Genomic DNA, 10,206 nt, shown 5'->3' on the forward strand with positions numbered 1-10,206 from the left:
AATATTATATGTGATAGCTTTTCTGTTCTTGTAGCAACAATTGTACATTAATTTAAGCTATTAATGTTTCTTATTTCTGTGTTCGCGCTACTTAAGAGTGGTCTTGCTACTGGCTGACTACATCACGTGTCAAATGCTGTCATCAGCTGGCGAGATCAGGTAACATGAGCTGTGACTGGCTTACAAAAGCGCGTCACAATCTCGATTTTAATACTTCGGAAAGTAACATGCGGTGTTTGGTGGAATTCGAATTTATACCTTCGTAACACGGAAATATGCAGTGTATATGTTGCTGCACATCAAAGATCTTTCCAAAACGTGTTTTTTCCCCTGAGTTTCATCTTCTGAAGTGCCGGGAAATTCTACGCCTGTGTATAAAACCATAAGCCATAAAAGGATTGATAAGTGCCGAGAAAAAGTATACTGTCACTTAACGCAGAAACAGTGTATTTTCACCTGGGAGAAAGTGTATTTTCAATCGGGAAATCCGGGAAAAATCCGGGAATTATTTTTCCTTGTCCATGTAGACACCCTGCACTTTAAATAATGATCATGCCAAATATCAGGGGCTGAATTACGAATATATGGCTACTTTTCGTACTAGAAATACAGGGGTTGGACAAAAATGTGGAAACACCATAAATGCTAGCCAAGCCTGCAGGTTGCGCCGTTATTTGACCACTAACGGCACCTGTGCAGTGTCCTCAATGTGATAACCAAGACAAATAAAGTGTTTGGTGTTTCAAAAAGCACCGTAACGAAGATTTACTCCGCGTACAGGAAAAGCGGAAAAACACCATCCACTAAATCACAACGTGGACGAAAGTGTGTGTTCAGTGATCGTGACGGACGTTATTGAAGAGGACTGTGACGAAAAATAAGAGGACGACAGCTGCAAAAGTCGCTGCAGAACTGGATGTGATTACTAAAACGACATGAAGGTAGCTCCATAAATTGGGAATTGCAGGGCAAGCTGGAATTCCAAAACCACTCATAGTGCTGCTAATGCCCGTAACAGGAAAATGTGGTGCCGAAGCCATAAAACCTCGACTATGGAACAATTGAAGAAAGCCATTTGGTTGGATGAGTCTTGTTTCAGCTGTTTCCAACTACTACCAGAGTTTAGGTCCCAAGATTGAAACATGCCAGGGGTTGGGTAATAATGTTTGGTGGCCATATCGTCGTATTCCATGGGTCACATTAATGCCAGGGATTATATGACCATTTCGGCTGATCAAGTCCATCTCAATGTACAATATTTGTTCTACAATGGTGAAACTGTGTTCCAAGACGATAGGACCTTTGTCCTCACAGCTCGCATCGTTCCGGTCTGGGTTTGCAAGCACAAGGATGACTTGTCGCAAGTCCCCTGACCACCATTCACAAGCTCTCAATATTATTTAGCCTTTGTGGTCTACTTTGGGATGGTGCGCTATCCACCTCCATCATTATTACTGGACTTGCAGTATTTTGCAGGAGGAATGGTGTAAGATTCCGTTGCAAACCATATACGACCCGTATTTACAAAGTGAGAGGAATGCCAATGCTTTCCTACACCATGTTAGGCACAGTGATGTTGTAACCTCCCCACAAAAAATCGTATATATATAATAATATGATTATGATTCTAACTTTAGTGTAACCTCAGAACAAAATTGGTTCCCATTTATAACCTCCCTAAAGAAATTCATTCACATTTAACCTCCACACAAAATTTGTTTCCCATTTAATGTAAGCTCGAAACAGAAAAATTCCTAAACCTCATAATAAAAAATAAACTCAGTAACCTGGTAAATTTTGGATGACAGCAGTGCTGCGTCACGACCCTGTAAGATCATTCAGAATAAAAAAAGCAAAAATTCTTACCTCAATAAAGTCGCCAACTATCTGCTCTTACAATAACTTTTTCCAGCACAGCTCTGTGCAATGCTGGCCGATAGATTGGTCATTTATGAAAGGAAGCAACTGATTTTTCTTTTGCAACAATCGGAATGATCATGGATTGGAGAAATTAGTAAATTCTTTAAATTGAAATGAATGCTTGTTAGAAATTACTTTATATGACAAAGATTATTATTAGGACATTTTTAAAACATTTACATCGGAGTTCAGGTAACATTACTAGATATGCGTGGGGCTGCTTTTTACCTTATACAATAATACTCAGGCTCCAGCATCGCTGCACCGCGACCGGCCCAGCCAACACGATACACTATACCAGACACAGACTAGCAACAACTTACTGCTACAGCTACACAGTTCCTACTGAGTCAACACTGCTCTCAGGTCAGCGATTCTCTTATACCTTGCATATCGCAGGCAGCGCATGAGCAATACATCGAAATTACATCTGCTTGGACCTCTTACATAAAATTACATCTGTATTACATCTGCTCGGACCTCTTACATAACCCTCCACTGGCGGGGGGGGGGGGGGGGGGTCAAAAATTTGGCAGCGATGGTGAGTCAATTGGACTTGCCATGAGCAACAAATTTTTCTTAATTAACTAAGTTTACAGTCACAGAGTATATACATATATATAAGTGCAGAACATGAAATGAAACAGAGTGCACATGCACTGAGTACAGAACATATCAGGAAATGAAAAAATGTATACACAATGAGTACAAAACATATTAGTAAGTGACATAAAGTGCACACGCACTGTATATATTTTTTTTAGCATTTTACAAGAACCAGGAAAGGAAAGGGAAGGATTGCATCATGGTTGTAGCACAGTAGGTTGCACGTAGCTGCACTGAAAGTCCATATCTTTCTACAGAAGCACAACACCAAGTGAGACAATCTGAAGTTCTCTTCCCTGAAGTATTAATCAGTGTAGCCAAGACACTGGAATGTCGTATTAATATTCAATGTTATCATTTGATAGTACATTAGGTACACCAAACAGTGGGACCTTAATAACATCTCCATCGTTCAAGGTGGTGGACAGCATGATGTGTCAACACTACACTCTTTCACCAACGTAGAATTAGTGCAAAAACCAAATATGGTGCTCCATGATCATAGGGATGGACAGGACAAACGGATATTGCAGTAATTTCTGGTAATTAGCTGAGAAGGTGAAGGACATTAAGTCTTATGCTAGTCATCATTGAGAATTACACTAGTCTACCAAGCGATTTGAGTAATTGGTGGCACTCATTGCCTAGTTACTAACATTTCTGTACTATGTATGAAGTATTACAGAATATTATTCATAAGTCATCCGATTACAGTGAACATTGGCACTCATTGGCCAGTTACAAACCATTTTTATGCATTATTCAAAAGTGATCAGTCAAAACAAGAGTTAATTAATGGCATACCAGTTACATAATTCATCTAGTTATAGTAATCATTGGCACTCATTGGCCAATTACAAACCATCACAAGTCATCATTCAAAACAGGAGCTAATGAGTGTAGCATCAAGCTACTGGTATTCATATATAATAGCATGTAAGTGACATAATACAAATTTAAAATATAAGAAACAGTGGCATTCATTGGCCAGTTACTAAACATAAGCAAGAATTGAATATTACAAAACATTTTTCATCATTCAAGTGACATATGACATATTTAAAATAATTATTAGCACTCATTGGCCAGTTACAAAGTATTCTTATATTTTTATAAAACATTATTCAGTATTATTCAGAAGTCACCGTTCAAAATGAGAGTTAATTATTGGCACAGCATTTATAGAGTATAACAAAAATATTATTTACAGAAATTATTGGCATAGCATTTATGCATTACTACAAAATATCATTCGCTATTACTCAGAACTCATCATTCAAGTGACATAGGACACATTATAACTGTTACTCAAGGTCTGTGGTTAGAAAACATTACTCAGAACTCATCATTCAAGTGACATAGGACATATTGAAAACTGTAACTATTACTCAAGGTCCATGATTAGAAAACATCATTCAGTATTACTCAGATCTCTCTTAAACTGGTAGCATTATTTGGGACTGGTAATACTTTTTTTTTTGTCCTAGCAATGCATTGCGTTGGGATCGATAATTAGCTGCTGGGGCATAACAATATTTGCTTTTGACTTATTGCTGCAAATGAGGATAGGTAACGTAATTCGTCATGAGTCAGCTGTAGCAATGTTATGAAACAAGTAGAGTATATGTGATCACATTCACGAATGACACACACAAATGGGTAAAAAAAATGCAAGTACTAGAACAGGTTTAATGACTAACTGCTTATAGCACATTAATTTCATGAATAGCTTCTCCTGGAAAAAATACAAACTGGATTATTAAGCTGAAAGAAGAAATGCATATTATGCTGAAAACTACTAAACTTCGAATTAACAGGTAATGAAATGTGTACTCAATATGTATGTACTCTAACTGTCCTTTCCAAAACATTCAGTCATTATACCATGCAACATAAGACATACTGTCAAAACGAACTGCAACAAATACTTAAACAACTACATAGCATTTCTTAACTAACAGTAAATATATAAACTTCATCATTATTCTCATCTGCAAAGAAAAACTTCATTATTCATATTACCATAACTTAATTACTATCATCACCTGCAAAGAAAAACTTCATTATTCATATTAGCATATTCTTCATATAACTATTCATCATCATTCATTATCATCTGCAAAAAAGATACTTCATTATTCATTACTCATATTACCATTTACTTCATACAACTATTCATAGTATAGAGTTTCTTATTTCTAGCATATTTCATCACTAATACTAAGATGTGTAGTTCTGTCTGACAGTCTGCATCAATCGCCTCGTATTCTGAAAGAAAAATAATTAGTTAAGACTGCTATCATACGATGTGTATAGTATATTCTTGTTGATGCTTGTTAATTCAGATCCGTTTACTCTTCATGACGAGGTATTGCATCTTCTTTCGTTCATCCCAAAGGTAAAATTCCCATTTCATAGTAATCCACTGTGGTTTGTTTAATTTATTTCTTTTACACATTATTGCTTTCTGAAAATGATGAATAAGGATTAATATCTTGCATTTCAATCATATACCCATCAAATAAAAACTGGTTTCTAGTGATATAATTAAGCATACAGCATAGCATGACAGAAAACGTAGTATGTCAAAAACATAGACAGTGTTCAGGTGCAAAAATGTACACAGAGTATCATAATGTAGTAGCAAAAAAAAATGTAAAATAGTCATGATGTTGAGATATCATAAGGCAAAATGTCAAAGTCAACTGGTGTTTGTTATATCTTAAAGATTTTGTAGTGCATACAAACAAAACAGGAAAACAATCATACATACATGAAAAATGGAAAATGTGCACGGTATGATAAAACGACAAGAAATGACTTTCTTTGGGTTCAGCTTGTATGTTGTGTAGTTGATAGAGGCGAGAGTTGAAGACTTTAATGGAGAAAGAATTTGATAAAATTAATATGTCACTAGATAGAATTGCATAATTGGTCATAAAATATGTAAGTTTATCTGGAAAAATGTGCATGGTCTTATGTGTAACGACAAGAAAAGCGACCTGCTAACCTTACCTTGCCGGGCACTTGTCAAGAAAAAATATGATCATCATCAGTAAGTAGTCACATAAATATATTTGCATCATTGGTCATATAAAAATCAGGAAATGGCATTACAGTGTGATAAATCATAAAGTATGTTCATTCAGTAAAAGGTTTAATATTGGAGACATGGTGATTGCCTTTGCTTTTTCTGGTTCTCAAAGTTTCGACGTGTACTACATTGGGGCGAGGAATGCTACGAATTCGATATGGACCTGCGTATAGAAACTCAAATTTACTACATCTATTCTTTCCTCTATTGGATAGATAGTGTGTATGTACTAATATCTTCTGTCCAATGTGAAAGTCACGGCGTGTACAAACCTGTTTTTGCTGTCTTCTCCGGCGCTCTGCGGCACGTTTGATGTTGTTCAGCGCAATGTCTATTTCATGGCGTCGTAGTCGACGAGATGTAGGAAAGGGTACTAATTCTTTAATTTTGTTAGGTGGTTCAACATTTTGCAGTATAACAGTCAGAGATAGCATAGTAGATTCATTTGGTATGGGATTAATTACATCCTGGAATGAGAGTATGTGTGTGTGCCAATCAATATGTTTTTATGGCAGTATATTCTACATAGTTTACCAATTTCTTTCATTAGTCGTTCACAAGGGTTCGAAGAAGCATGGTACCTGGATATAAAGATCGGAAATGTTTCTAGCTCGTAACATACATGTCCATATAGCAGATCGAAACTGTGATCCATTGTCGGAAATTACTTTCAATACATGCCCTACATAGAATAAAAAATGTTTTACAAATGCATTCGAAACAAATTTAGCAGTAGCTTTGCGTAACAGAGTGAAGGTAACAAATTTCGAAGTGAGTTCAACTGCGACAAAGATGTAGCAAAAACCTCTATTAGTTCTGGGAATCGGACCAAAAATGTCTACAACGGCCATGTGTCTCAATTTAACAGGTACAATGGGATGTAATGGAGGAATATGTGAAGTCGTACCTGACTTAGCTTTCTGGCGGATTTTACATGACGCTAAAACTCGTCGAATTCGTTTCTCCATATTGGCAAAATAATAGTTCTGTCTAAGTATAAGAAAACATTTTCTGGCTCCGTAATGTGCGTAACTTAAATGAGTGTACCAAATTAATTTGTTAACAAGCTCGTCAGGAATGCATAATAACCAATTGTTGCTGTCATGGCGAGAGCGGCGAAACAGAATGTTATTGCGTACAGTGTAATGGTTTCTGATGGTAACATTATTCCTATCTTGCCAAAGGTGTTTAATTTCTTTCCATACGTTGTCTTTACTCTGCTCTTGTGCTATGTCTCGTAATGACGACGAAATGAAATTTTCAAATGCAACTTGTTGAATATACATGACGCTGAAATTTGCTTGGCAGAAGTTGGTTGCGATGTCTTGCTGAGTGTTGCTGAGAGAACGGGATAGTGCGTCTGCTACAATATTTTGCGTACCGGGAACGTGAACAATTGTAAAATTAAATTCCTGTAAATAGAGTTTCCATCTGCTTAACCTGTCGTGGGTAAATTTTGCGGAAAGTAAAAACTGTATAGCTCTATGATCTGTGTAAACGGTCGTATGTCTTCCATAAAGAAAATGCCGAAATCTCGTAAATGCCCATACAACACATAATGTTTCAAGTTCTGTGACAGAATAATTGCGTTCAGCAGGTGACAGAATGCGACTCGCAAAGGCGATGTTTTTAATTACTGTAGTACCATCTTCTTCAATTTCCTGAAAAATGTGTACGCCTAAAGCCGTGTTAGAACTGTCGGTGGCAATGGAAAAATTTCTAGTAAGATCTGGATGTGATAAAAGTGGTGCATTCAACAAAGCTTCTTTCAGATTCACAAATTCAGAATATGCTTGGCTATCCCAGGACCAAATAGTGTTTTTACCCGTCAATTGACATAATCTGGGGGTGTCTAAAGCAGAGTAATGAATAAATTTACGAAAAAAGTTAATTAAACCCAAAAAGCATCGTAGCTGTTTCTTCGTCGTAGGAACAGTAATGTCACGTATAGCTTGAAGTTTTTCCGGGTCAGGCGCAATGCCTTCTGCTGAAATTACATGTCCGAGAAATTTTATAGAAGTTTTGCCAAAGTGTGATTTGCTAAGATTAACTGTGAGTCCTTGTGCACGAAAAGTTTGTAACAGTTGTTCAAGAATCAAATTGTGTTCAGGCCAGTTAGCTTCTGCAATAAGAATGTCGTCTACATACGTTGTGATTCTGTCTTTTAATTCTGTCGGAAGTATAGTATTCAATCCGCGAATAAATGTTGCTGAAGAAATAGTTAAACCGAACGGTAATTTACAAAATTGATAACAGTCACCAAAACAGAGAAAAGCCGTGTACTTTTTGCAGTCCGGATGGAGCTGAATTTGCCAAAATCCCGAATTCAAATCTAATGTGGAATAAAAAGCAATACCATGAAATTTCTGTAGAAGTTCTTCTAGTGTCTGTGAGCGATCTGTTTCATTAATAATAATGTCATTGATGTGACGCGAATCAAGTACGAGGCGAAGTGAACCATCCTTTTTCTTAACAATATGGAGTGGGTTTATGTACGGACTAACTGCCGGTTCAATAATTCCTTGGTCAAGCATAGCTTGCAATTCTTTCTTAACTTGTTCACTGTGAATATACGGAATGGGATAATGTTTGGCTTTAAATGTGTCGTGCTGTTTAACTTGAAATTCATACATAAAACCGGACATAGTACCAGGGACGTTGTCAAAAACTGGAGCTTGCGTAGTTGCGTGCGTTCGTCGTCTGTATTTGCACTGCTCTGTTTAGCTTTATCAGAAATCATTTGTATAACGTCATAGTCGGCTTCGACTGGAGTATTATAGTTGTGTACGTACGTATCTGTGAACAATGTGGAATGACAGTCTATGTTACATGATGCGGAAATGACCTCTGTCCGATTAATTGTTTGTTCTTCTGCAGATAAAGAGTGCTGAAATTCTAGTGTCAGTTGTACATTTTCATCCTTTAACATTAAATAGGAATTTTGAAAGTCAATAATTGCGTCGTGTTGTACTAGAAAATTCGTACCTAAAATAACGTCTGTTGTCAATAAGGGCACAATCCAAAAATTTGAATGGATCGTATGACCTGCAATACAAAATGATAAGTGTGTCTGTAATTTTACATCTACTCCTTTACCAGATACTGCTCCTTTTACTTTAGTTTTGCCTAGTGGTAACGTAGGATAGGTATTCTTTTTGTTACATTCGTTGAAAGTTTCCTCATTTATAACTGACATAGGTGATCCAGAATCTATTACTGCTGAAAATTTGGATGATCCAATCTTTACTTCAATGACAGGGTGTGAAATGGTTTTTTGAATAACTGGTTTTTCATGCAAAAGTGTGTCTCGGATGTCGTCAAAAGTAATAACATTTTCGTGAACAAAATTCTCTGTGTCAAAAGTATTGCTTGCGTTGCTGGAAGATGCAACCTGTAATGTATCTAGTCAAATTCTATCTGACGTGCTATTATTTGCGGGAGGATGCTGTGGCATTTCAACTATTTGTACTGTTCTGTTATTTCTTCCTGACGTATTACGTTCGGGATGATATCTACTGTCTGGTTCATTCATGATAATCTGTTGTTGCGGATGATTTTGTTGCTGGTAAGACCGACTGTTATTAAACGTACGCTGAAAATTGCGCTCATTACTTTTACGTCTGTCATGATAGTCATTACTATACTGTGCGTTGCGATAGGAATTGAAATGATGTGTTTTCTGTACGTAGTTATTTCCTTGTTGCTGTGCGTTACTATTTGGTGTAGCCGACGCTATACGTGTAGGCGGCGAAACATTAAAGCTTGGTTGATCTTGCAGACTGCATTGTTGGTTAGGTATGCTAACCGGCTGGTTTTGTTGCTGTTGTTGGGAAAAACCTCTATTGTTACCAAAATGTGGCTACTGTTGCTGACAATTTTGACGATACTGATAATTAAAATTTTGTCTGTTATTAAAGTTCTGTTGGTTGTCATTCCTGAAGCGTCTATTACCTTTGCTATTGAAATAGCGTGGCTGATCGTAATTACTATATGTTTGTTGGCCTTGGTTATGATGTGAAAAATTTTTGTTTATGAAAGAATAGTGTGATTGCTGAACTTCCAAAAGCTGTAACAGATCTCTGAATGCCGAAATATTTTCTTTCTGATGACCTGTTAAAAGTGATACTCTTAATGATCGTGGTAATTTAGAAATACGTAATTGGATAAGTGCAGATTCACTGTATGGCTCACTTAAGTACTGGTTTTGTTGGACCATGTGTTCAAAAAATTGCGTGACAGTGGAAAAATTTGAGTTCTCATAATTCGGTAAGCTAATTAAGTGATCCTTGATTCCGCGCTGTGTCGTCTTCGACCAATATGCTGACAGAAAAGCATTCTGAAATTATTCTACCGAATAGCATTGTATCGTGATCGGTCTCATACGAATTGCCGGTTCGCCTTCCAAAAAACTACAAATAAATTCAAGTTTGTGTGTTACGGGCCAAGTCGGTGGAAAAGCAAAGCTAAATTGTTGTATCCAATCCAAGGGGTGAATCTGTGATCTGTCATTTTTAAATACTTTAAATTTTCTCACGGATAGAAAGTGCTTGTAATCAAAATTATCGTCTCTGTATGTCTGAACAGGT

This window comes from Schistocerca americana, chromosome 7, assembly GCF_021461395.2.
Source record: "Schistocerca americana isolate TAMUIC-IGC-003095 chromosome 7, iqSchAmer2.1, whole genome shotgun sequence".
NCBI lineage: Eukaryota > Metazoa > Arthropoda > Insecta > Orthoptera > Acrididae > Schistocerca > Schistocerca americana.